This window comes from Xenopus laevis, chromosome 4L (genome assembly GCF_017654675.1).
Source record: "Xenopus laevis strain J_2021 chromosome 4L, Xenopus_laevis_v10.1, whole genome shotgun sequence".
In the NCBI taxonomy this organism is placed as follows: Eukaryota; Metazoa; Chordata; class Amphibia; order Anura; family Pipidae; genus Xenopus; species Xenopus laevis.
This window is the reverse complement of record NC_054377.1, coordinates 154740204-154759514: the sequence shown is the minus strand read 5'-3', so window position 1 is coordinate 154759514 and position 19311 is coordinate 154740204. Positions and strand designations below refer to the sequence as shown.

General features: G+C 49.0%; 55 non-coding genes and 5 pseudogenes across 55 annotated transcripts; all 60 read left to right on the top strand.

Moving 5' to 3' along the window:
- Positions 1-63: 63 nt before the first annotated feature.
- Positions 64-182, top strand: LOC121403379. The gene has a single exon (XR_005967293.1). It is a non-coding gene; the product is annotated as a 5S ribosomal RNA (ribosomal RNA).
- Positions 183-274: 92 nt separating this feature from the next.
- On the top strand, positions 275-393 carry LOC121403172. The gene has a single exon (XR_005967087.1). It is a non-coding gene; the product is annotated as a 5S ribosomal RNA (ribosomal RNA).
- A 194-nt stretch (positions 394-587) lies between these two features.
- Positions 588-706, top strand: LOC121403171. Its single transcript, XR_005967086.1, has one exon. It is a non-coding gene; the product is annotated as a 5S ribosomal RNA (ribosomal RNA).
- A 193-nt stretch (positions 707-899) lies between these two features.
- Positions 900-1018, top strand: LOC121403170. The gene has a single exon (XR_005967085.1). It is a non-coding gene; the product is annotated as a 5S ribosomal RNA (ribosomal RNA).
- Positions 1019-1211: 193 nt separating this feature from the next.
- LOC121403169 lies at positions 1212-1330 on the top strand. The gene has a single exon (XR_005967084.1). It is a non-coding gene; the product is annotated as a 5S ribosomal RNA (ribosomal RNA).
- Positions 1331-1524: 194 nt separating this feature from the next.
- LOC121403168 lies at positions 1525-1643 on the top strand. Its single transcript, XR_005967083.1, has one exon. It is a non-coding gene; the product is annotated as a 5S ribosomal RNA (ribosomal RNA).
- Positions 1644-1836: 193 nt separating this feature from the next.
- On the top strand, positions 1837-1955 carry LOC121403374. Its single transcript, XR_005967288.1, has one exon. It is a non-coding gene; the product is annotated as a 5S ribosomal RNA (ribosomal RNA).
- A 194-nt stretch (positions 1956-2149) lies between these two features.
- Positions 2150-2268, top strand: LOC121403569. Its single transcript, XR_005967420.1, has one exon. It is a non-coding gene; the product is annotated as a 5S ribosomal RNA (ribosomal RNA).
- A 193-nt stretch (positions 2269-2461) lies between these two features.
- Positions 2462-2580, top strand: LOC121403566. Its single transcript, XR_005967417.1, has one exon. It is a non-coding gene; the product is annotated as a 5S ribosomal RNA (ribosomal RNA).
- A 193-nt stretch (positions 2581-2773) lies between these two features.
- Positions 2774-2892, top strand: LOC121403557. The gene has a single exon (XR_005967408.1). It is a non-coding gene; the product is annotated as a 5S ribosomal RNA (ribosomal RNA).
- Positions 2893-3085: 193 nt separating this feature from the next.
- LOC121403546 lies at positions 3086-3204 on the top strand. Its single transcript, XR_005967397.1, has one exon. It is a non-coding gene; the product is annotated as a 5S ribosomal RNA (ribosomal RNA).
- Positions 3205-3397: 193 nt separating this feature from the next.
- Positions 3398-3516, top strand: LOC121403535. The gene has a single exon (XR_005967386.1). It is a non-coding gene; the product is annotated as a 5S ribosomal RNA (ribosomal RNA).
- Positions 3517-3709: 193 nt separating this feature from the next.
- On the top strand, positions 3710-3827 carry LOC121403398 (annotated as a pseudogene).
- Positions 3828-4020: 193 nt separating this feature from the next.
- Positions 4021-4139, top strand: LOC121403523. Its single transcript, XR_005967374.1, has one exon. It is a non-coding gene; the product is annotated as a 5S ribosomal RNA (ribosomal RNA).
- A 193-nt stretch (positions 4140-4332) lies between these two features.
- On the top strand, positions 4333-4451 carry LOC121403511. Its single transcript, XR_005967363.1, has one exon. It is a non-coding gene; the product is annotated as a 5S ribosomal RNA (ribosomal RNA).
- A 193-nt stretch (positions 4452-4644) lies between these two features.
- Positions 4645-4763, top strand: LOC121403509. Its single transcript, XR_005967353.1, has one exon. It is a non-coding gene; the product is annotated as a 5S ribosomal RNA (ribosomal RNA).
- Positions 4764-4956: 193 nt separating this feature from the next.
- On the top strand, positions 4957-5075 carry LOC121403508. The gene has a single exon (XR_005967345.1). It is a non-coding gene; the product is annotated as a 5S ribosomal RNA (ribosomal RNA).
- Positions 5076-5268: 193 nt separating this feature from the next.
- On the top strand, positions 5269-5387 carry LOC121403507. The gene has a single exon (XR_005967336.1). It is a non-coding gene; the product is annotated as a 5S ribosomal RNA (ribosomal RNA).
- A 193-nt stretch (positions 5388-5580) lies between these two features.
- Positions 5581-5699, top strand: LOC121403501. Its single transcript, XR_005967327.1, has one exon. It is a non-coding gene; the product is annotated as a 5S ribosomal RNA (ribosomal RNA).
- Positions 5700-5892: 193 nt separating this feature from the next.
- Positions 5893-6011, top strand: LOC121403490. Its single transcript, XR_005967319.1, has one exon. It is a non-coding gene; the product is annotated as a 5S ribosomal RNA (ribosomal RNA).
- A 193-nt stretch (positions 6012-6204) lies between these two features.
- Positions 6205-6323, top strand: LOC121403481. Its single transcript, XR_005967315.1, has one exon. It is a non-coding gene; the product is annotated as a 5S ribosomal RNA (ribosomal RNA).
- A 193-nt stretch (positions 6324-6516) lies between these two features.
- LOC121403480 lies at positions 6517-6635 on the top strand. The gene has a single exon (XR_005967314.1). It is a non-coding gene; the product is annotated as a 5S ribosomal RNA (ribosomal RNA).
- A 193-nt stretch (positions 6636-6828) lies between these two features.
- Positions 6829-6947, top strand: LOC121403479. Its single transcript, XR_005967313.1, has one exon. It is a non-coding gene; the product is annotated as a 5S ribosomal RNA (ribosomal RNA).
- Positions 6948-7140: 193 nt separating this feature from the next.
- On the top strand, positions 7141-7259 carry LOC121403477. Its single transcript, XR_005967311.1, has one exon. It is a non-coding gene; the product is annotated as a 5S ribosomal RNA (ribosomal RNA).
- Positions 7260-7452: 193 nt separating this feature from the next.
- Positions 7453-7571, top strand: LOC121403476. Its single transcript, XR_005967310.1, has one exon. It is a non-coding gene; the product is annotated as a 5S ribosomal RNA (ribosomal RNA).
- Positions 7572-7764: 193 nt separating this feature from the next.
- On the top strand, positions 7765-7883 carry LOC121403474. The gene has a single exon (XR_005967309.1). It is a non-coding gene; the product is annotated as a 5S ribosomal RNA (ribosomal RNA).
- Positions 7884-8076: 193 nt separating this feature from the next.
- On the top strand, positions 8077-8195 carry LOC121403463. The gene has a single exon (XR_005967308.1). It is a non-coding gene; the product is annotated as a 5S ribosomal RNA (ribosomal RNA).
- Positions 8196-8388: 193 nt separating this feature from the next.
- LOC121403452 lies at positions 8389-8507 on the top strand. The gene has a single exon (XR_005967307.1). It is a non-coding gene; the product is annotated as a 5S ribosomal RNA (ribosomal RNA).
- A 193-nt stretch (positions 8508-8700) lies between these two features.
- LOC121403440 lies at positions 8701-8819 on the top strand. Its single transcript, XR_005967305.1, has one exon. It is a non-coding gene; the product is annotated as a 5S ribosomal RNA (ribosomal RNA).
- Positions 8820-9012: 193 nt separating this feature from the next.
- Positions 9013-9131, top strand: LOC121403429. Its single transcript, XR_005967304.1, has one exon. It is a non-coding gene; the product is annotated as a 5S ribosomal RNA (ribosomal RNA).
- Positions 9132-9324: 193 nt separating this feature from the next.
- On the top strand, positions 9325-9443 carry LOC121403418. Its single transcript, XR_005967303.1, has one exon. It is a non-coding gene; the product is annotated as a 5S ribosomal RNA (ribosomal RNA).
- Positions 9444-9636: 193 nt separating this feature from the next.
- LOC121403407 lies at positions 9637-9755 on the top strand. The gene has a single exon (XR_005967301.1). It is a non-coding gene; the product is annotated as a 5S ribosomal RNA (ribosomal RNA).
- A 193-nt stretch (positions 9756-9948) lies between these two features.
- Positions 9949-10067, top strand: LOC121403396. Its single transcript, XR_005967299.1, has one exon. It is a non-coding gene; the product is annotated as a 5S ribosomal RNA (ribosomal RNA).
- Positions 10068-10260: 193 nt separating this feature from the next.
- On the top strand, positions 10261-10379 carry LOC121403384. Its single transcript, XR_005967297.1, has one exon. It is a non-coding gene; the product is annotated as a 5S ribosomal RNA (ribosomal RNA).
- A 193-nt stretch (positions 10380-10572) lies between these two features.
- LOC121403373 lies at positions 10573-10691 on the top strand. Its single transcript, XR_005967287.1, has one exon. It is a non-coding gene; the product is annotated as a 5S ribosomal RNA (ribosomal RNA).
- Positions 10692-10884: 193 nt separating this feature from the next.
- On the top strand, positions 10885-11003 carry LOC121403362. Its single transcript, XR_005967276.1, has one exon. It is a non-coding gene; the product is annotated as a 5S ribosomal RNA (ribosomal RNA).
- A 193-nt stretch (positions 11004-11196) lies between these two features.
- Positions 11197-11315, top strand: LOC121403351. Its single transcript, XR_005967265.1, has one exon. It is a non-coding gene; the product is annotated as a 5S ribosomal RNA (ribosomal RNA).
- Positions 11316-11508: 193 nt separating this feature from the next.
- LOC121403340 lies at positions 11509-11627 on the top strand. Its single transcript, XR_005967254.1, has one exon. It is a non-coding gene; the product is annotated as a 5S ribosomal RNA (ribosomal RNA).
- A 193-nt stretch (positions 11628-11820) lies between these two features.
- Positions 11821-11939, top strand: LOC121403328. The gene has a single exon (XR_005967243.1). It is a non-coding gene; the product is annotated as a 5S ribosomal RNA (ribosomal RNA).
- A 193-nt stretch (positions 11940-12132) lies between these two features.
- LOC121403317 lies at positions 12133-12251 on the top strand. The gene has a single exon (XR_005967232.1). It is a non-coding gene; the product is annotated as a 5S ribosomal RNA (ribosomal RNA).
- Positions 12252-12444: 193 nt separating this feature from the next.
- Positions 12445-12563, top strand: LOC121403306. Its single transcript, XR_005967221.1, has one exon. It is a non-coding gene; the product is annotated as a 5S ribosomal RNA (ribosomal RNA).
- Positions 12564-12756: 193 nt separating this feature from the next.
- On the top strand, positions 12757-12875 carry LOC121403295. The gene has a single exon (XR_005967210.1). It is a non-coding gene; the product is annotated as a 5S ribosomal RNA (ribosomal RNA).
- Positions 12876-13068: 193 nt separating this feature from the next.
- LOC121403284 lies at positions 13069-13187 on the top strand. Its single transcript, XR_005967199.1, has one exon. It is a non-coding gene; the product is annotated as a 5S ribosomal RNA (ribosomal RNA).
- A 193-nt stretch (positions 13188-13380) lies between these two features.
- Positions 13381-13499, top strand: LOC121403272. Its single transcript, XR_005967187.1, has one exon. It is a non-coding gene; the product is annotated as a 5S ribosomal RNA (ribosomal RNA).
- Positions 13500-13692: 193 nt separating this feature from the next.
- On the top strand, positions 13693-13811 carry LOC121403261. The gene has a single exon (XR_005967176.1). It is a non-coding gene; the product is annotated as a 5S ribosomal RNA (ribosomal RNA).
- Positions 13812-14004: 193 nt separating this feature from the next.
- Positions 14005-14123, top strand: LOC121403250. The gene has a single exon (XR_005967165.1). It is a non-coding gene; the product is annotated as a 5S ribosomal RNA (ribosomal RNA).
- A 193-nt stretch (positions 14124-14316) lies between these two features.
- Positions 14317-14435, top strand: LOC121403239. The gene has a single exon (XR_005967154.1). It is a non-coding gene; the product is annotated as a 5S ribosomal RNA (ribosomal RNA).
- Positions 14436-14629: 194 nt separating this feature from the next.
- Positions 14630-14748, top strand: LOC121403228. The gene has a single exon (XR_005967143.1). It is a non-coding gene; the product is annotated as a 5S ribosomal RNA (ribosomal RNA).
- A 193-nt stretch (positions 14749-14941) lies between these two features.
- LOC121403217 lies at positions 14942-15060 on the top strand. Its single transcript, XR_005967132.1, has one exon. It is a non-coding gene; the product is annotated as a 5S ribosomal RNA (ribosomal RNA).
- A 193-nt stretch (positions 15061-15253) lies between these two features.
- Positions 15254-15372, top strand: LOC121403206. The gene has a single exon (XR_005967121.1). It is a non-coding gene; the product is annotated as a 5S ribosomal RNA (ribosomal RNA).
- A 193-nt stretch (positions 15373-15565) lies between these two features.
- LOC121403195 lies at positions 15566-15684 on the top strand. The gene has a single exon (XR_005967110.1). It is a non-coding gene; the product is annotated as a 5S ribosomal RNA (ribosomal RNA).
- A 193-nt stretch (positions 15685-15877) lies between these two features.
- Positions 15878-15996, top strand: LOC121403184. Its single transcript, XR_005967099.1, has one exon. It is a non-coding gene; the product is annotated as a 5S ribosomal RNA (ribosomal RNA).
- Positions 15997-16189: 193 nt separating this feature from the next.
- LOC121403173 lies at positions 16190-16308 on the top strand. The gene has a single exon (XR_005967088.1). It is a non-coding gene; the product is annotated as a 5S ribosomal RNA (ribosomal RNA).
- Positions 16309-16502: 194 nt separating this feature from the next.
- On the top strand, positions 16503-16621 carry LOC121403529. The gene has a single exon (XR_005967381.1). It is a non-coding gene; the product is annotated as a 5S ribosomal RNA (ribosomal RNA).
- Positions 16622-16815: 194 nt separating this feature from the next.
- On the top strand, positions 16816-16934 carry LOC121403478. Its single transcript, XR_005967312.1, has one exon. It is a non-coding gene; the product is annotated as a 5S ribosomal RNA (ribosomal RNA).
- A 191-nt stretch (positions 16935-17125) lies between these two features.
- LOC121403414 lies at positions 17126-17242 on the top strand (annotated as a pseudogene).
- Positions 17243-17437: 195 nt separating this feature from the next.
- On the top strand, positions 17438-17556 carry LOC121403421 (annotated as a pseudogene).
- Positions 17557-17751: 195 nt separating this feature from the next.
- Positions 17752-17867, top strand: LOC121403466 (annotated as a pseudogene).
- Positions 17868-18058: 191 nt separating this feature from the next.
- LOC121403425 lies at positions 18059-18176 on the top strand (annotated as a pseudogene).
- Positions 18177-18373: 197 nt separating this feature from the next.
- LOC121403390 lies at positions 18374-18492 on the top strand. The gene has a single exon (XR_005967298.1). It is a non-coding gene; the product is annotated as a 5S ribosomal RNA (ribosomal RNA).
- The last annotated feature ends 819 nt before the right edge of the window (positions 18493-19311 follow it).

Genomic DNA, 19311 nt, shown 5'->3' with positions numbered 1-19311 from the left:
GCACTTTATTTTTTACACAGCACCGCCCACAGGTCCAAAAGGCCCAAAGTGCCGAGCTTCATCGCCTACGGCCACACCACCCTGAAAGCGCCCGATCTCGTCTGATCTCGGAAGCGATCCAGAGCCGGGCCTGGTTAGTACCTGGATGGGAGACCGCCTGGGAATACCGGGTGTCGTAGGCTTTTTAGCCGTTGCCATTTTTTTAACATTTTGCACTTTATTTTTACACAGCACCTCCCACGGGTCCAAAAGGCCCAAAGTGCCGAGCTTCATCGCCTACGGCCACACCACCCTGAAAGCGCCCGATCTCGTCTGATCTCGGAAGCGATCCAGGGCCGGGCCTGGTTAGTACCTGGATGGGAGACCGCCTGGGAATACCGGGTGTCGTAGGCTTTTTAGCCGTTGCCATTTTTTTAACATTTTCCATGTTTTCACTCTTTTTTTTCCACTGCGCGCATGCGTCAGGAAGCCGCAAAGAGCCATTTTTTCAAAATTTTCACCCTTTCATTTTTTTTTAACATTTTGCACTTTATTTTTTACACAGCACCGCCCACAGGTCCAAAAGGCCCAAAGTGCCGAGCTTCATCGCCTACGGCCACACCACCCTGAAAGCGCCCGATCTCGTCTGATCTCGGAAGCGATCCAGGGCCGGGCCTGGTTAGTACCTGGATGGGAGACCGCCTGGGAATACCGGGTGTCGTAGGCTTTTTAGCAGTTGCCATTTTTTTAACATTTTCCATGTTTTCACTCTTTTTTTTCCACTGCGCGCATGCGTCAGGAAGCCGCAAAGAGCCATTTTTTCAAAATTTTCACCCATTCATTTTTTTTAACATTTTGCACTTTATTTTTTACACAGCACCGCCCACAGGTCCAAAAGGCCCAAAGTGCCGAGCTTCATCGCCTACGGCCACACCACCCTGAAAGCGCCCGATCTCGTCTGATCTCGGAAGCGATCCAGGGCCGGGCCTGGTTAGTACCTGGATGGGAGACCGCCTGGGAATACCGGGTGTCGTAGGCTTTTTAGCCGTTGCCATTTTTTTAACATTTTCCATGTTTTCACTCTTTTTTTTCCACTGCGCGCATGCGTCAGGAAGCCGCAAAGAGCCATTTTTTCAAAATTTTCACCCTTTCATTTTTTTTAACATTTTGCACTTTATTTTTTACACAGCACCGCCCACAGGTCCAAAAGGCCCAAAGTGCCGAGCTTCATCGCCTACGGCCACACCACCCTGAAAGCGCCCGATCTCGTCTGATCTCGGAAGCGATCCAGGGCCGGGCCTGGTTAGTACCTGGATGGGAGACCGCCTGGGAATACCGGGTGTCGTAGGCTTTTTAGCCGTTGCCATTTTTTTAACATTTTCCATGTTTTCACTCTTTTTTTTCCACTGCGCGCATGCGTCAGGAAGCCGCAAAGAGCCATTTTTTCTAAATTTTCACCCTTTCATTTTTTTTTAACATTTTGCACTTTATTTTTTACACAGCACCGCCCACAGGTCCAAAAGGCCCAAAGTGCCGAGCTTCATCGCCTACGGCCACACCACCCTGAAAGCGCCCGATCTCGTCTGATCTCGGAAGCGATCCAGGGCCGGGCCTGGTTAGTACCTGGATGGGAGACCGCCTGGGAATACCGGGTGTCGTAGGCTTTTTAGCCGTTGCCATTTTTTTAACATTTTCCATGTTTTCACTCTTTTTTTTCCACTGCGCGCATGCGTCAGGAAGCCGCAAAGAGCCATTTTTTCAAAATTTTCACCCTTTCATTTTTTTTAACATTTTGCACTTTATTTTTTACACAGCACCGCCCACAGGTCCAAAAGGCCCAAAGTGCCGAGCTTCATCGCCTACGGCCACACCACCCTGAAAGCGCCCGATCTCGTCTGATCTTGGAAGCGATCCAGGGCCGGGCCTGGTTAGTACCTGGATGGGAGACCGCCTGGGAATACCGGGTGTCGTAGGCTTTTTAGCCGTTGCCATTTTTTTAACATTTTCCATGTTTTCACTCTTTTTTTTCCACTGCGCGCATGCGTCAGGAAGCCGCAAAGAGCCATTTTTTCAAAATTTTCACCCTTTCATTTTTTTTTAACATTTTGCACTTTATTTTTTACACAGCACCGCCCACAGGTCCAAAAGGCCCAAAGTGCCGAGCTTCATCGCCTACGGCCACACCACCCTGAAAGCGCCCGATCTCGTCTGATCTCGGAAGCGATCCAGGGCCGGGCCTGGTTAGTACCTGGATGGGAGACCGCCTGGGAATACCGGGTGTCGTAGGCTTTTTAGCCGTTGCCATTTTTTTAACATTTTCCATGTTTTCACTCTTTTTTTTCCACTGCGCGCATGCGTCAGGAAGCCGCAAAGAGCCATTTTTTCAAAATTTTCACCCTTTCATTTTTTTTAACATTTTGCACTTTATTTTTTACACAGCACCGCCCACAGGTCCAAAAGGCCCAAAGTGCCGAGCTTCATCGCCTACGGCCACACCACCCTGAAAGCGCCCGATCTCGTCTGATCTCGGAAGCGATCCAGGGCCGGGCCTGGTTAGTACCTGGATGGGAGACCGCCTGGGAATACCGGGTGTCGTAGGCTTTTTAGCCGTTGCCATTTTTTTAACATTTTCCATGTTTTCACTCTTTTTTTTCCACTGCGCGCATGCGTCAGGAAGCCGCAAAGAGCCATTTTTTCAAAATTTTCACCCTTTCATTTTTTTTAACATTTTGCACTTTATTTTTTACACAGCACCGCCCACAGGTCCAAAAGGCCCAAAGTGCCGAGCTTCATCGCCTACGGCCACACCACCCTGAAAGCGCCCGATCTCGTCTGATCTCGGAAGCGATCCAGGGCCGGGCCTGGTTAGTACCTGGATGGGAGACCGCCTGGGAATACCGGGTGTCGTAGGCTTTTTAGCCGTTGCCATTTTTTTAACATTTTCCATGTTTTCACTCTTTTTTTTCCACTGCGCGCATGCGTCAGGAAGCCGCAAAGAGCCATTTTTTCAAAATTTTCACCCTTTCATTTTTTTTAACATTTTGCACTTTATTTTTTACACAGCACCGCCCACAGGTCCAAAAGGCCCAAAGTGCCGAGCTTCATCGCCTACGGCCACACCACCCTGAAAGCGCCCGATCTCGTCTGATCTCGGAAGCGATCCAGGGCCGGGCCTGGTTAGTACCTGGATGGGAGACCGCCTGGGAATACCGGGTGTCGTAGGCTTTTTAGCCGTTGCCATTTTTTTAACATTTTCCATGTTTTCACTCTTTTTTTTCCACTGCGCGCATGCGTCAGGAAGCCGCAAAGAGCCATTTTTTCAAAATTTTCACCCTTTCATTTTTTTTAACATTTTGCACTTTATTTTTTACACAGCACCGCCCACAGGTCCAAAAGGCCCAAAGTGCCGAGCTTCATCGCCTACGGCCACACCACCCTGAAAGCGCCCGATCTCGTCTGATCTCGGAAGCGATCCAGGGCCGGGCCTGGTTAGTACCTGGATGGGAGACCGCCTGGGAATACCGGGTGTCGTAGGCTTTTTAGCCGTTGCCATTTTTTTAACATTTTCCATGTTTTCACTCTTTTTTTTCCACTGCGCGCATGCGTCAGGAAGCCGCAAAGAGCCATTTTTTCAAAATTTTCACCCTTTCATTTTTTTTAACATTTTGCACTTTATTTTTTACACAGCACCGCCCACAGGTCCAAAAGGCCCAAAGTGCCGAGCTTCATCGCCTACGGCCACACCACCCTGAAAGCGCCGATCTCGTCTGATCTCGGAAGCGATCCAGGGCCGGGCCTGGTTAGTACCTGGATGGGAGACCGCCTGGGAATACCGGGTGTCGTAGGCTTTTTAGCCGTTGCCATTTTTTTAACATTTTCCATGTTTTCACTCTTTTTTTTCCACTGCGCGCATGCGTCAGGAAGCCGCAAAGAGCCATTTTTTCAAAATTTTCACCCTTTCATTTTTTTTAACATTTTGCACTTTATTTTTTACACAGCACCGCCCACAGGTCCAAAAGGCCCAAAGTGCCGAGCTTCATCGCCTACGGCCACACCACCCTGAAAGCGCCCGATCTCGTCTGATCTCGGAAGCGATCCAGGGCCGGGCCTGGTTAGTACCTGGATGGGAGACCGCCTGGGAATACCGGGTGTCGTAGGCTTTTTAGCCGTTGCCATTTTTTTAACATTTTCCATGTTTTCACTCTTTTTTTTCCACTGCGCGCATGCGTCAGGAAGCCGCAAAGAGCCATTTTTTCAAAATTTTCACCCTTTCATTTTTTTTAACATTTTGCACTTTATTTTTTACACAGCACCGCCCACAGGTCCAAAAGGCCCAAAGTGCCGAGCTTCATCGCCTACGGCCACACCACCCTGAAAGCGCCCGATCTCGTCTGATCTCGGAAGCGATCCAGGGCCGGGCCTGGTTAGTACCTGGATGGGAGACCGCCTGGGAATACCGGGTGTCGTAGGCTTTTTAGCCGTTGCCATTTTTTTAACATTTTCCATGTTTTCACTCTTTTTTTTCCACTGCGCGCATGCGTCAGGAAGCCGCAAAGAGCCATTTTTTCAAAATTTTCACCCTTTCATTTTTTTTAACATTTTGCACTTTATTTTTTACACAGCACCGCCCACAGGTCCAAAAGGCCCAAAGTGCCGAGCTTCATCGCCTACGGCCACACCACCCTGAAAGCGCCCGATCTCGTCTGATCTCGGAAGCGATCCAGGGCCGGGCCTGGTTAGTACCTGGATGGGAGACCGCCTGGGAATACCGGGTGTCGTAGGCTTTTTAGCCGTTGCCATTTTTTTAACATTTTCCATGTTTTCACTCTTTTTTTTCCACTGCGCGCATGCGTCAGGAAGCCGCAAAGAGCCATTTTTTCAAAATTTTCACCCTTTCATTTTTTTTAACATTTTGCACTTTATTTTTTACACAGCACCGCCCACAGGTCCAAAAGGCCCAAAGTGCCGAGCTTCATCGCCTACGGCCACACCACCCTGAAAGCGCCCGATCTCGTCTGATCTCGGAAGCGATCCAGGGCCGGGCCTGGTTAGTACCTGGATGGGAGACCGCCTGGGAATACCGGGTGTCGTAGGCTTTTTAGCCGTTGCCATTTTTTTAACATTTTCCATGTTTTCACTCTTTTTTTTCCACTGCGCGCATGCGTCAGGAAGCCGCAAAGAGCCATTTTTTCAAAATTTTCACCCTTTCATTTTTTTTAACATTTTGCACTTTATTTTTTACACAGCACCGCCCACAGGTCCAAAAGGCCCAAAGTGCCGAGCTTCATCGCCTACGGCCACACCACCCTGAAAGCGCCCGATCTCGTCTGATCTCGGAAGCGATCCAGGGCCGGGCCTGGTTAGTACCTGGATGGGAGACCGCCTGGGAATACCGGGTGTCGTAGGCTTTTTAGCCGTTGCCATTTTTTTAACATTTTCCATGTTTTCACTCTTTTTTTTCCACTGCGCGCATGCGTCAGGAAGCCGCAAAGAGCCATTTTTTCAAAATTTTCACCCTTTCATTTTTTTTAACATTTTGCACTTTATTTTTTACACAGCACCGCCCACAGGTCCAAAAGGCCCAAAGTGCCGAGCTTCATCGCCTACGGCCACACCACCCTGAAAGCGCCCGATCTCGTCTGATCTCGGAAGCGATCCAGGGCCGGGCCTGGTTAGTACCTGGATGGGAGACCGCCTGGGAATACCGGGTGTCGTAGGCTTTTTAGCCGTTGCCATTTTTTTAACATTTTCCATGTTTTCACTCTTTTTTTTCCACTGCGCGCATGCGTCAGGAAGCCGCAAAGAGCCATTTTTTCAAAATTTTCACCCTTTCATTTTTTTTAACATTTTGCACTTTATTTTTTACACAGCACCGCCCACAGGTCCAAAAGGCCCAAAGTGCCGAGCTTCATCGCCTACGGCCACACCACCCTGAAAGCGCCCGATCTCGTCTGATCTCGGAAGCGATCCAGGGCCGGGCCTGGTTAGTACCTGGATGGGAGACCGCCTGGGAATACCGGGTGTCGTAGGCTTTTTAGCCGTTGCCATTTTTTTAACATTTTCCATGTTTTCACTCTTTTTTTTCCACTGCGCGCATGCGTCAGGAAGCCGCAAAGAGCCATTTTTTCAAAATTTTCACCCTTTCATTTTTTTTAACATTTTGCACTTTATTTTTTACACAGCACCGCCCACAGGTCCAAAAGGCCCAAAGTGCCGAGCTTCATCGCCTACGGCCACACCACCCTGAAAGCGCCCGATCTCGTCTGATCTCGGAAGCGATCCAGGGCCGGGCCTGGTTAGTACCTGGATGGGAGACCGCCTGGGAATACCGGGTGTCGTAGGCTTTTTAGCCGTTGCCATTTTTTTAACATTTTCCATGTTTTCACTCTTTTTTTTCCACTGCGCGCATGCGTCAGGAAGCCGCAAAGAGCCATTTTTTCAAAATTTTCACCCTTTCATTTTTTTTAACATTTTGCACTTTATTTTTTACACAGCACCGCCCACAGGTCCAAAAGGCCCAAAGTGCCGAGCTTCATCGCCTACGGCCACACCACCCTGAAAGCGCCCGATCTCGTCTGATCTCGGAAGCGATCCAGGGCCGGGCCTGGTTAGTACCTGGATGGGAGACCGCCTGGGAATACCGGGTGTCGTAGGCTTTTTAGCCGTTGCCATTTTTTTAACATTTTCCATGTTTTCACTCTTTTTTTTCCACTGCGCGCATGCGTCAGGAAGCCGCAAAGAGCCATTTTTTCAAAATTTTCACCCTTTCATTTTTTTTAACATTTTGCACTTTATTTTTTACACAGCACCGCCCACAGGTCCAAAAGGCCCAAAGTGCCGAGCTTCATCGCCTACGGCCACACCACCCTGAAAGCGCCCGATCTCGTCTGATCTCGGAAGCGATCCAGGGCCGGGCCTGGTTAGTACCTGGATGGGAGACCGCCTGGGAATACCGGGTGTCGTAGGCTTTTTAGCCGTTGCCATTTTTTTAACATTTTCCATGTTTTCACTCTTTTTTTTCCACTGCGCGCATGCGTCAGGAAGCCGCAAAGAGCCATTTTTTCAAAATTTTCACCCTTTCATTTTTTTTAACATTTTGCACTTTATTTTTTACACAGCACCGCCCACAGGTCCAAAAGGCCCAAAGTGCCGAGCTTCATCGCCTACGGCCACACCACCCTGAAAGCGCCCGATCTCGTCTGATCTCGGAAGCGATCCAGGGCCGGGCCTGGTTAGTACCTGGATGGGAGACCGCCTGGGAATACCGGGTGTCGTAGGCTTTTTAGCCGTTGCCATTTTTTTAACATTTTCCATGTTTTCACTCTTTTTTTTCCACTGCGCGCATGCGTCAGGAAGCCGCAAAGAGCCATTTTTTCAAAATTTTCACCCTTTCATTTTTTTTAACATTTTGCACTTTATTTTTTACACAGCACCGCCCACAGGTCCAAAAGGCCCAAAGTGCCGAGCTTCATCGCCTACGGCCACACCACCCTGAAAGCGCCCGATCTCGTCTGATCTCGGAAGCGATCCAGGGCCGGGCCTGGTTAGTACCTGGATGGGAGACCGCCTGGGAATACCGGGTGTCGTAGGCTTTTTAGCCGTTGCCATTTTTTTAACATTTTCCATGTTTTCACTCTTTTTTTTCCACTGCGCGCATGCGTCAGGAAGCCGCAAAGAGCCATTTTTTCAAAATTTTCACCCTTTCATTTTTTTTAACATTTTGCACTTTATTTTTTACACAGCACCGCCCACAGGTCCAAAAGGCCCAAAGTGCCGAGCTTCATCGCCTACGGCCACACCACCCTGAAAGCGCCCGATCTCGTCTGATCTCGGAAGCGATCCAGGGCCGGGCCTGGTTAGTACCTGGATGGGAGACCGCCTGGGAATACCGGGTGTCGTAGGCTTTTTAGCCGTTGCCATTTTTTTAACATTTTCCATGTTTTCACTCTTTTTTTTCCACTGCGCGCATGCGTCAGGAAGCCGCAAAGAGCCATTTTTTCAAAATTTTCACCCTTTCATTTTTTTTAACATTTTGCACTTTATTTTTTACACAGCACCGCCCACAGGTCCAAAAGGCCCAAAGTGCCGAGCTTCATCGCCTACGGCCACACCACCCTGAAAGCGCCCGATCTCGTCTGATCTCGGAAGCGATCCAGGGCCGGGCCTGGTTAGTACCTGGATGGGAGACCGCCTGGGAATACCGGGTGTCGTAGGCTTTTTAGCCGTTGCCATTTTTTTAACATTTTCCATGTTTTCACTCTTTTTTTTCCACTGCGCGCATGCGTCAGGAAGCCGCAAAGAGCCATTTTTTCAAAATTTTCACCCTTTCATTTTTTTTAACATTTTGCACTTTATTTTTTACACAGCACCGCCCACAGGTCCAAAAGGCCCAAAGTGCCGAGCTTCATCGCCTACGGCCACACCACCCTGAAAGCGCCCGATCTCGTCTGATCTCGGAAGCGATCCAGGGCCGGGCCTGGTTAGTACCTGGATGGGAGACCGCCTGGGAATACCGGGTGTCGTAGGCTTTTTAGCCGTTGCCATTTTTTTAACATTTTCCATGTTTTCACTCTTTTTTTTCCACTGCGCGCATGCGTCAGGAAGCCGCAAAGAGCCATTTTTTCAAAATTTTCACCCTTTCATTTTTTTTAACATTTTGCACTTTATTTTTTACACAGCACCGCCCACAGGTCCAAAAGGCCCAAAGTGCCGAGCTTCATCGCCTACGGCCACACCACCCTGAAAGCGCCCGATCTCGTCTGATCTCGGAAGCGATCCAGGGCCGGGCCTGGTTAGTACCTGGATGGGAGACCGCCTGGGAATACCGGGTGTCGTAGGCTTTTTAGCCGTTGCCATTTTTTTAACATTTTCCATGTTTTCACTCTTTTTTTTCCACTGCGCGCATGCGTCAGGAAGCCGCAAAGAGCCATTTTTTCAAAATTTTCACCCTTTCATTTTTTTTAACATTTTGCACTTTATTTTTTACACAGCACCGCCCACAGGTCCAAAAGGCCCAAAGTGCCGAGCTTCATCGCCTACGGCCACACCACCCTGAAAGCGCCCGATCTCGTCTGATCTCGGAAGCGATCCAGGGCCGGGCCTGGTTAGTACCTGGATGGGAGACCGCCTGGGAATACCGGGTGTCGTAGGCTTTTTAGCCGTTGCCATTTTTTTAACATTTTCCATGTTTTCACTCTTTTTTTTCCACTGCGCGCATGCGTCAGGAAGCCGCAAAGAGCCATTTTTTCAAAATTTTCACCCTTTCATTTTTTTTAACATTTTGCACTTTATTTTTTACACAGCACCGCCCACAGGTCCAAAAGGCCCAAAGTGCCGAGCTTCATCGCCTACGGCCACACCACCCTGAAAGCGCCCGATCTCGTCTGATCTCGGAAGCGATCCAGGGCCGGGCCTGGTTAGTACCTGGATGGGAGACCGCCTGGGAATACCGGGTGTCGTAGGCTTTTTAGCCGTTGCCATTTTTTTAACATTTTCCATGTTTTCACTCTTTTTTTTCCACTGCGCGCATGCGTCAGGAAGCCGCAAAGAGCCATTTTTTCAAAATTTTCACCCTTTCATTTTTTTTAACATTTTGCACTTTATTTTTTACACAGCACCGCCCACAGGTCCAAAAGGCCCAAAGTGCCGAGCTTCATCGCCTACGGCCACACCACCCTGAAAGCGCCCGATCTCGTCTGATCTCGGAAGCGATCCAGGGCCGGGCCTGGTTAGTACCTGGATGGGAGACCGCCTGGGAATACCGGGTGTCGTAGGCTTTTTAGCCGTTGCCATTTTTTTAACATTTTCCATGTTTTCACTCTTTTTTTTCCACTGCGCGCATGCGTCAGGAAGCCGCAAAGAGCCATTTTTTCAAAATTTTCACCCTTTCATTTTTTTTAACATTTTGCACTTTATTTTTTACACAGCACCGCCCACAGGTCCAAAAGGCCCAAAGTGCCGAGCTTCATCGCCTACGGCCACACCACCCTGAAAGCGCCCGATCTCGTCTGATCTCGGAAGCGATCCAGGGCCGGGCCTGGTTAGTACCTGGATGGGAGACCGCCTGGGAATACCGGGTGTCGTAGGCTTTTTAGCCGTTGCCATTTTTTTAACATTTTCCATGTTTTCACTCTTTTTTTTCCACTGCGCGCATGCGTCAGGAAGCCGCAAAGAGCCATTTTTTCAAAATTTTCACCCTTTCATTTTTTTTAACATTTTGCACTTTATTTTTTACACAGCACCGCCCACAGGTCCAAAAGGCCCAAAGTGCCGAGCTTCATCGCCTACGGCCACACCACCCTGAAAGCGCCCGATCTCGTCTGATCTCGGAAGCGATCCAGGGCCGGGCCTGGTTAGTACCTGGATGGGAGACCGCCTGGGAATACCGGGTGTCGTAGGCTTTTTAGCCGTTGCCATTTTTTTAACATTTTCCATGTTTTCACTCTTTTTTTTCCACTGCGCGCATGCGTCAGGAAGCCGCAAAGAGCCATTTTTTCAAAATTTTCACCCTTTCATTTTTTTTAACATTTTGCACTTTATTTTTTACACAGCACCGCCCACAGGTCCAAAAGGCCCAAAGTGCCGAGCTTCATCGCCTACGGCCACACCACCCTGAAAGCGCCCGATCTCGTCTGATCTCGGAAGCGATCCAGGGCCGGGCCTGGTTAGTACCTGGATGGGAGACCGCCTGGGAATACCGGGTGTCGTAGGCTTTTTAGCCGTTGCCATTTTTTTAACATTTTCCATGTTTTCACTCTTTTTTTTCCACTGCGCGCATGCGTCAGGAAGCCGCAAAGAGCCATTTTTTCAAAATTTTCACCCTTTCATTTTTTTTAACATTTTGCACTTTATTTTTTACACAGCACCGCCCACAGGTCCAAAAGGCCCAAAGTGCCGAGCTTCATCGCCTACGGCCACACCACCCTGAAAGCGCCCGATCTCGTCTGATCTCGGAAGCGATCCAGGGCCGGGCCTGGTTAGTACCTGGATGGGAGACCGCCTGGGAATACCGGGTGTCGTAGGCTTTTTAGCCGTTGCCATTTTTTTAACATTTTCCATGTTTTCACTCTTTTTTTTCCACTGCGCGCATGCGTCAGGAAGCCGCAAAGAGCCATTTTTTCAAAATTTTCACCCTTTCATTTTTTTTAACATTTTGCACTTTATTTTTTACACAGCACCGCCCACAGGTCCAAAAGGCCCAAAGTGCCGAGCTTCATCGCCTACGGCCACACCACCCTGAAAGCGCCCGATCTCGTCTGATCTCGGAAGCGATCCAGGGCCGGGCCTGGTTAGTACCTGGATGGGAGACCGCCTGGGAATACCGGGTGTCGTAGGCTTTTTAGCCGTTGCCATTTTTTTAACATTTTCCATGTTTTCACTCTTTTTTTTCCACTGCGCGCATGCGTCAGGAAGCCGCAAAGAGCCATTTTTTCAAAATTTTCACCCTTTCATTTTTTTTAACATTTTGCACTTTATTTTTTACACAGCACCGCCCACAGGTCCAAAAGGCCCAAAGTGCCGAGCTTCATCGCCTACGGCCACACCACCCTGAAAGCGCCCGATCTCGTCTGATCTCGGAAGCGATCCAGGGCCGGGCCTGGTTAGTACCTGGATGGGAGACCGCCTGGGAATACCGGGTGTCGTAGGCTTTTTAGCCGTTGCCATTTTTTTAACATTTTCCATGTTTTCACTCTTTTTTTTCCACTGCGCGCATGCGTCAGGAAGCCGCAAAGAGCCATTTTTTCAAAATTTTCACCCTTTCATTTTTTTTAACATTTTGCACTTTATTTTTTACACAGCACCGCCCACAGGTCCAAAAGGCCCAAAGTGCCGAGCTTCATCGCCTACGGCCACACCACCCTGAAAGCGCCCGATCTCGTCTGATCTCGGAAGCGATCCAGGGCCGGGCCTGGTTAGTACCTGGATGGGAGACCGCCTGGGAATACCGGGTGTCGTAGGCTTTTTAGCCGTTGCCATTTTTTTAACATTTTCCATGTTTTCACTCTTTTTTTTCCACTGCGCGCATGCGTCAGGAAGCCGCAAAGAGCCATTTTTTCAAAATTTTCACCCTTTCATTTTTTTTAACATTTTGCACTTTATTTTTTACACAGCACCGCCCACAGGTCCAAAAGGCCCAAAGTGCCGAGCTTCATCGCCTACGGCCACACCACCCTGAAAGCGCCCGATCTCGTCTGATCTCGGAAGCGATCCAGGGCCGGGCCTGGTTAGTACCTGGATGGGAGACCGCCTGGGAATACCGGGTGTCGTAGGCTTTTTAGCCGTTGCCATTTTTTTAACATTTTCCATGTTTTCACTCTTTTTTTTCCACTGCGCGCATGCGTCAGGAAGCCGCAAAGAGCCATTTTTTCAAAATTTTCACCCTTTCATTTTTTTTAACATTTTGCACTTTATTTTTTACACAGCACCGCCCACAGGTCCAAAAGGCCCAAAGTGCCGAGCTTCATCGCCTACGGCCACACCACCCTGAAAGCGCCCGATCTCGTCTGATCTCGGAAGCGATCCAGGGCCGGGCCTGGTTAGTACCTGGATGGGAGACCGCCTGGGAATACCGGGTGTCGTAGGCTTTTTAGCCGTTGCCATTTTTTTAACATTTTCCATGTTTTCACTCTTTTTTTTCCACTGCGCGCATGCGTCAGGAAGCCGCAAAGAGCCATTTTTTCAAAATTTTCACCCTTTCATTTTTTTTAACATTTTGCACTTTATTTTTTACACAGCACCGCCCACAGGTCCAAAAGGCCCAAAGTGCCGAGCTTCATCGCCTACGGCCACACCACCCTGAAAGCGCCCGATCTCGTCTGATCTCGGAAGCGATCCAGGGCCGGGCCTGGTTAGTACCTGGATGGGAGACCGCCTGGGAATACCGGGTGTCGTAGGCTTTTTAGCCGTTGCCATTTTTTTAACATTTTCCATGTTTTCACTCTTTTTTTTCCACTGCGCGCATGCGTCAGGAAGCCGCAAAGAGCCATTTTTTCAAAATTTTCACCCTTTCATTTTTTTTAACATTTTGCACTTTATTTTTTACACAGCACCGCCCACAGGTCCAAAAGGCCCAAAGTGCCGAGCTTCATCGCCTACGGCCACACCACCCTGAAAGCGCCCGATCTCGTCTGATCTCGGAAGCGATCCAGGGCCGGGCCTGGTTAGTACCTGGATGGGAGACCGCCTGGGAATACCGGGTGTCGTAGGCTTTTTAGCCGTTGCCATTTTTTTTAACATTTTCCATGTTTTCACTCTTTTTTTCCACTGCGCGCATGCGTCAGGAAGCCGCAAAGAGCCATTTTTTCAAAATTTTCACCCTTTCATTTTTTTTAACATTTTGCACTTTATTTTTTACACAGCACCGCCCACAGGTCCAAAAGGCCCAAAGTGCCGAGCTTCATCGCCTACGGCCACACCACCCTGAAAGCGCCCGATCTCGTCTGATCTCGGAAGCGATCCAGGGCCGGGCCTGGTTAGTACCTGGATGGGAGACCGCCTGGGAATACCGGGTGTCGTAGGCTTTTTAGCCGTTGCCATTTTTTTAACATTTTCCATGTTTTCACTCTTTTTTTTCCACTGCGCGCATGCGTCAGGAAGCCGCAAAGAGCCATTTTTTCAAAATTTTCACCCTTTCATTTTTTTTAACATTTTGCACTTTATTTTTTACACAGCACCGCCCACAGGTCCAAAAGGCCCAAAGTGCCGAGCTTCATCGCCTACGGCCACACCACCCTGAAAGCGCCCGATCTCGTCTGATCTCGGAAGCGATCCAGGGCCGGGCCTGGTTAGTACCTGGATGGGAGACCGCCTGGGAATACCGGGTGTCGTAGGCTTTTTAGCCGTTGCCATTTTTTTAACATTTTCCATGTTTTCACTCTTTTTTTTCCACTGCGCGCATGCGTCAGGAAGCCGCAAAGAGCCATTTTTTCAAAATTTTCACCCTTTCATTTTTTTTAACATTTTGCACTTTATTTTTTACACAGCACCGCCCACAGGTCCAAAAGGCCCAAAGTGCCGAGCTTCATCGCCTACGGCCACACCACCCTGAAAGCGCCCGATCTCGTCTGATCTCGGAAGCGATCCAGGGCCGGGCCTGGTTAGTACCTGGATGGGAGACCGCCTGGGAATACCGGGTGTCGTAGGCTTTTTAGCCGTTGCCATTTTTTTAACATTTTCCATGTTTTCACTCTTTTTTTTCCACTGCGCGCATGCGTCAGGAAGCCGCAAAGAGCCATTTTTTCAAAATTTTCACCCTTTCATTTTTTTTAACATTTTGCACTTTATTTTTTACACAGCACCGCCCACAGGTCCAAAAGGCCCAAAGTGCCGAGCTTCATCGCCTACGGCCACACCACCCTGAAAGCGCCCGATCTCGTCTGATCTCGGAAGCGATCCAGGGCCGGGCCTGGTTAGTACCTGGATGGGAGACCGCCTGGGAATACCGGGTGTCGTAGGCTTTTTAGCCGTTGCCATTTTTTTAACATTTTCCATGTTTTCACTCTTTTTTTTCCACTGCGCGCATGCGTCAGGAAGCCGCAAAGAGCCATTTTTTCAAAATTTTCACCCTTTCATTTTTTTTTAACATTTTGCACTTTATTTTTTACACAGCACCGCCCACAGGTCCAAAAGGCCCAAAGTGCCGAGCTTCATCGCCTACGGCCACACCACCCTGAAAGCGCCCGATCTCGTCTGATCTCGGAAGCGATCCAGGGCCGGGCCTGGTTAGTACCTGGATGGGAGACCGCCTGGGAATACCGGGTGTCGTAGGCTTTTTAGCCGTTGCCATTTTTTTAACATTTTCCATGTTTTCACTCTTTTTTTTCCACTGCGCGCATGCGTCAGGAAGCCGCAAAGAGCCATTTTTTCAAAATTTTCACCCTTTCATTTTTTTTAACATTTTGCACTTTATTTTTTACACAGCACCGCCCACAGGTCCAAAAGGCCCAAAGTGCCGAGCTTCATCGCCTACGGCCACACCACCCTGAAAGCGCCCGATCTCGTCTGATCTCGGAAGCGATCCAGGGCCGGGCCTGGTTAGTACCTGGATGGGAGACCGCCTGGGAATACCGGGTGTCGTAGGCTTTTTAGCCGTTGCCATTTTTTTAACATTTTCCATGTTTTCACTCTTTTTTTCCACTGCGCGCATGCGTCAGGAAGCCGCAAAGAGCCATTTTTTCAAAATTTTCACCCTTTCATTTTTTTTTAACATTTTGCACTTTATTTTTTACACAGCACCGCCCACAGGTCCAAAAGGCCCAAAGTGCCGAGCTTCATCGCCTACGGCCACACCACCCTGAAAGCGCCCGATCTCGTCTGATCTCGGAAGCGATCCAGGGCCGGGCCTGGTTAGTACCTGGATGGGAGACCGCCTGGGAATACCGGGTGTCGTAGGCTTTTTAGCCGTTGCCATTTTTTTAACATTTTCCATGTTTTCACTCTTTTTTTTCCACTGCGCGCATGCGTCAGGAAGCCGCAAAGAGCCATTTTTTCAAAATTTTCACCCTTTCATTTTTTTTAACATTTTGCACTTTATTTTTTACACAGCACCGCCCACAGGTCCAAAAGGCCCAAAGTGCCGAGCTTCATCGCCTACGGCCACACCACCCTGAAAGCGCCCGATCTCGTCTGATCTCGGAAGCGATCCAGGGCCGGGCCTGGTTAGTACCTGGATGGGAGACCGCCTGGGAATACCGGGTGTCGTAGGCTTTTTAGCCGTTGCCATTTTTTTAACATTTTCCATGTTTTCACTCTTTTTTTTCCACTGCGCGCATGCGTCAGGAAGCCGCAAAGAGCCATTTTTTCAAAATTTTCACCCTTTCATTTTTTTTAACATTTTGCACTTTATTTTTTACACAGCACCGCCCACAGGTCCAAAAGGCCCAAAGTGCCGAGCTTCATCGCCTACGGCCACACCACCCTGAAAGCGCCCGATCTCGTCTGATCTCGGAAGCGATCCAGGGCCGGGCCTGGTTAGTACCTGGATGGGAGACCGCCTGGGAATACCGGGTGTCGTAGGCTTTTTAGCCGTTGCCATTTTTTTAACATTTTCCATGTTTTCACTCTTTTTTTTCCACTGCGCGCATGCGTCAGGAAGCCGCAAAGAGCCATTTTTTCAAAATTTTCACCCTTTCATTTTTTTTAACATTTTGCACTTTATTTTTTACACAGCACCGCCCACAGGTCCAAAAGGCCCAAAGTGCCGAGCTTCATCGCCTACGGCCACACCACCCTGAAAGCGCCCGATCTCGTCTGATCTCGGAAGCGATCCAGGGCCGGGCCTGGTTAGTACCTGGATGGGAGACCGCCTGGGAATACCGGGTGTCGTAGGCTTTTTAGCCGTTGCCATTTTTTTTAACATTTTCCATGTTTTCACTCTTTTTTTTCCACTGCGCGCATGCGTCAGGAAGCCGCAAAGAGCCATTTTTTCAAAATTTTCACCCTTTCATTTTTTTTAACATTTTGCACTTTATTTTTTACACAGCACCGCCCACAGGTCCAAAAGGCCCAAAGTGCCGAGCTTCATCGCCTACGGCCACACCACCCTGAAAGCGCCCGATCTCGTCTGATCTCGGAAGCGATCCAGGGCCGGGCCTGGTTAGTACCTGGATGGGAGACCGCCTGGGAATACCGGGTGTCGTAGGCTTTTTAGCCGTTGCCATTTTTTTTAACATTTTCCATGTTTTCACTCTTTTTTTTCCACTGCGCGCATGCGTCAGGAAGCCGCAAAGAGCCATTTTTTCAAAATTTTCACCCTTTCATTTTTTTTAACATTTTGCACTTTATTTTTTACACAGCACCGCCCACAGGTCCAAAAGGCCCAAAGTGCCGAGCTTCATCGCCTACGGCCACACCACCCTGAAAGCGCCCGATCTCGTCTGATCTCGGAAGCGATCCAGGGCCGGGCCTGGTTAGTACCTGGATGGGAGACCGCCTGGGAATACCGGGTGTCGTAGGCTTTTTAGCCGTTGCCATTTTTTAACATTTTCCATGTTTTCACTCTTTTTTTTCCACTGCGCGCATGCGTCAGGAAGCCGCAAAGAGCCATTTTTTCAAAATTTTCACCCTTTCATTTTTTTTAACATTTTGCACTTTATTTTTACACAGCACCGCCCACAGGTCCAAAAGGCCCAAAGTGCCGAGCTTCATCGCCTACGGCCACACCACCCTGAAAGCGCCCGATCTCGTCTGATCTCGGAAGCGATCCAGGGCCGGGCCTGGTTAGTACCTGGATGGGAGACCGCCTGGAATACGGGTGTCGTAGGCTTTTTAGCCGTTGCCATTTTTTTAACATTTTCCATGTTTTCACTCTTTTTTTTCCACTGCGCGCATGCGTCAGGAAGCCGCAAAGAGCCATTTTTTCAAAATTTTCACCCTTTCATTTTTTTTTAACATTTTGCACTTTATTTTTTACACAGCACCGCCCCACAGGTCCAAAAGGCCCAAAGTGCCGAGCTTCATCGCCTACGGCCACACCACCCTGAAAGCGGCCCGATCTCGTCTGATCTCGGAAGCGATCCAGGGCCGGGCCTGGTTAGTACCTGGATGGGAGACCGCCTGGAATACCGGGTGTCGTAGGCTTTTTAGCCGTTGCCATTTTTTTAACATTTTCCATGTTTTCACTCTTTTTTTTCCACTGCGCGCATGCGTCAGGAAGCCGCAAAGAGCCATTTTTTCAAAATTTTCACCCTTTTCATTTTTTTTTAACATTTTGCACTTTATTTTTACCACAGCACCGCCCACAGGTCCAAAAGGCCCAAAGTGCCGAGCTTCATCGCCTACGGCCACACCACCCTGAAAGCGCCTGATCTCGTCTGATCTCGGAAGCATCCAGGGCCGGGCCTGGTTAGTACCTGGATGGAGACCGCCTGGAATACCGGGTGTCGTAGGCTTTTTAGCCGTTGCCATTTTTTTAACATTTTCCATGTTTTCACTCTTTTTTTTCCACTGCGCGCATGCGTCAGGAAGCCGCAAAGAGCCATTTTTTCAAAATTTTCACCCTTTCATTTTTTTAACATTTTGCACTTTATTTTTACACAGCACCGCCCACAGGTCCAAAAGGCCCAAAGTGCCGAGCTTCATCGCCTACGGCCACACCACCCTGAAAGCGCCCGATCTCGTCTGATCTCGGAAGCGATCCAGGGCCGGGCCTGGTTAGTACCTGGATGGGAGACCGCCTGGAATACCGGGGTTCGTAGGCTTTTTAGCCTTGCCATTTTTTTTAACATTTTCCATGTTTTCACTCTTTTTTTTTCCACTGCGCGCATGCGTCAGGGAAGCCGCAAAGAGCCATTTTTTCAAAATTTTCCACCCTTTCATTTTTTTTAACATTTTGCACTTTATTTTTTACACAGGCACCGCCCACAGGTCCAAAAGGCCCAAAGTGCCGAGCTTCATCGCCTACGGCCACACCACCCTGAAAGCGCCCGATCTCGTCTGATCTCGGAAGCGATCCAGGGCCGGGCCTGGTTAGTACCTGGATGGGAGACCGCCTGGGAATACCGGGTGTCGTAGGCTTTTTAGCCGTTGCCATTTTTTAACATTTTCCATGTTTTCACTCTTTTTTTTCCACTGCGCGCATGCGTCAGGAAGCCGCAAAGAAGCCATTTTTTCAAAATTTTCCACCCTTTCATTTTTTTTAACATTTTGCACTTTATTTTTACACAGCACCGCCCACAGTCCAAAAGGCCCAAAGTGCCGAGCTTCATCGCCTACGGCCACACCACCCTGGAAAGCGCCCGATCTCGTCTTATCTCGGAAGCTGATCCAGGGCCGGCCTGGTTAGTACCTGGATGGAGACCGCCTGGAATACCGGGTGTCGTAGGCTTTTTAGCCCGTTGCCATTTTTTTTAACATTTTCCATGTTTTCACTCTTTTTTTTCCACTGCGCGCGATGCGTCAGGAAGCCGCAAAGAGCATTTTTTCAAAATTTTCACCCTTTCATTTTTTTTAACATTTTGCACTTTTATTTTTTTACATCAGGCACCGCCCCACAGGTCCAAATAGGCCCAATAGTGCCGAGCTTCATCGCCTTACTGGCCACACCACCCTGAAAGCTGCCCTGATCTTTTGGTCTTGATCCTCGGGAAGGCGATTCCAGGGGGCCGGGGCCTGGTTAGTACCTGGATGGAGACCGCCTGGGAATTACCGGGTGTGTAGGCTTTTTTAGCCGTTGCCATTTTTTTAACATTTTCCATGTTTTTCACTGTTTTTTTTCCCTGCGCGCATGCGTCAGGAAGCCGCAAAGAGCCATTTTTTCAAAATTTTCACCCTTTCATTTTTTTTAACATTTTGCACTTTATTTTTACACAGCACGCCCACAGTCCAATCTCTCTC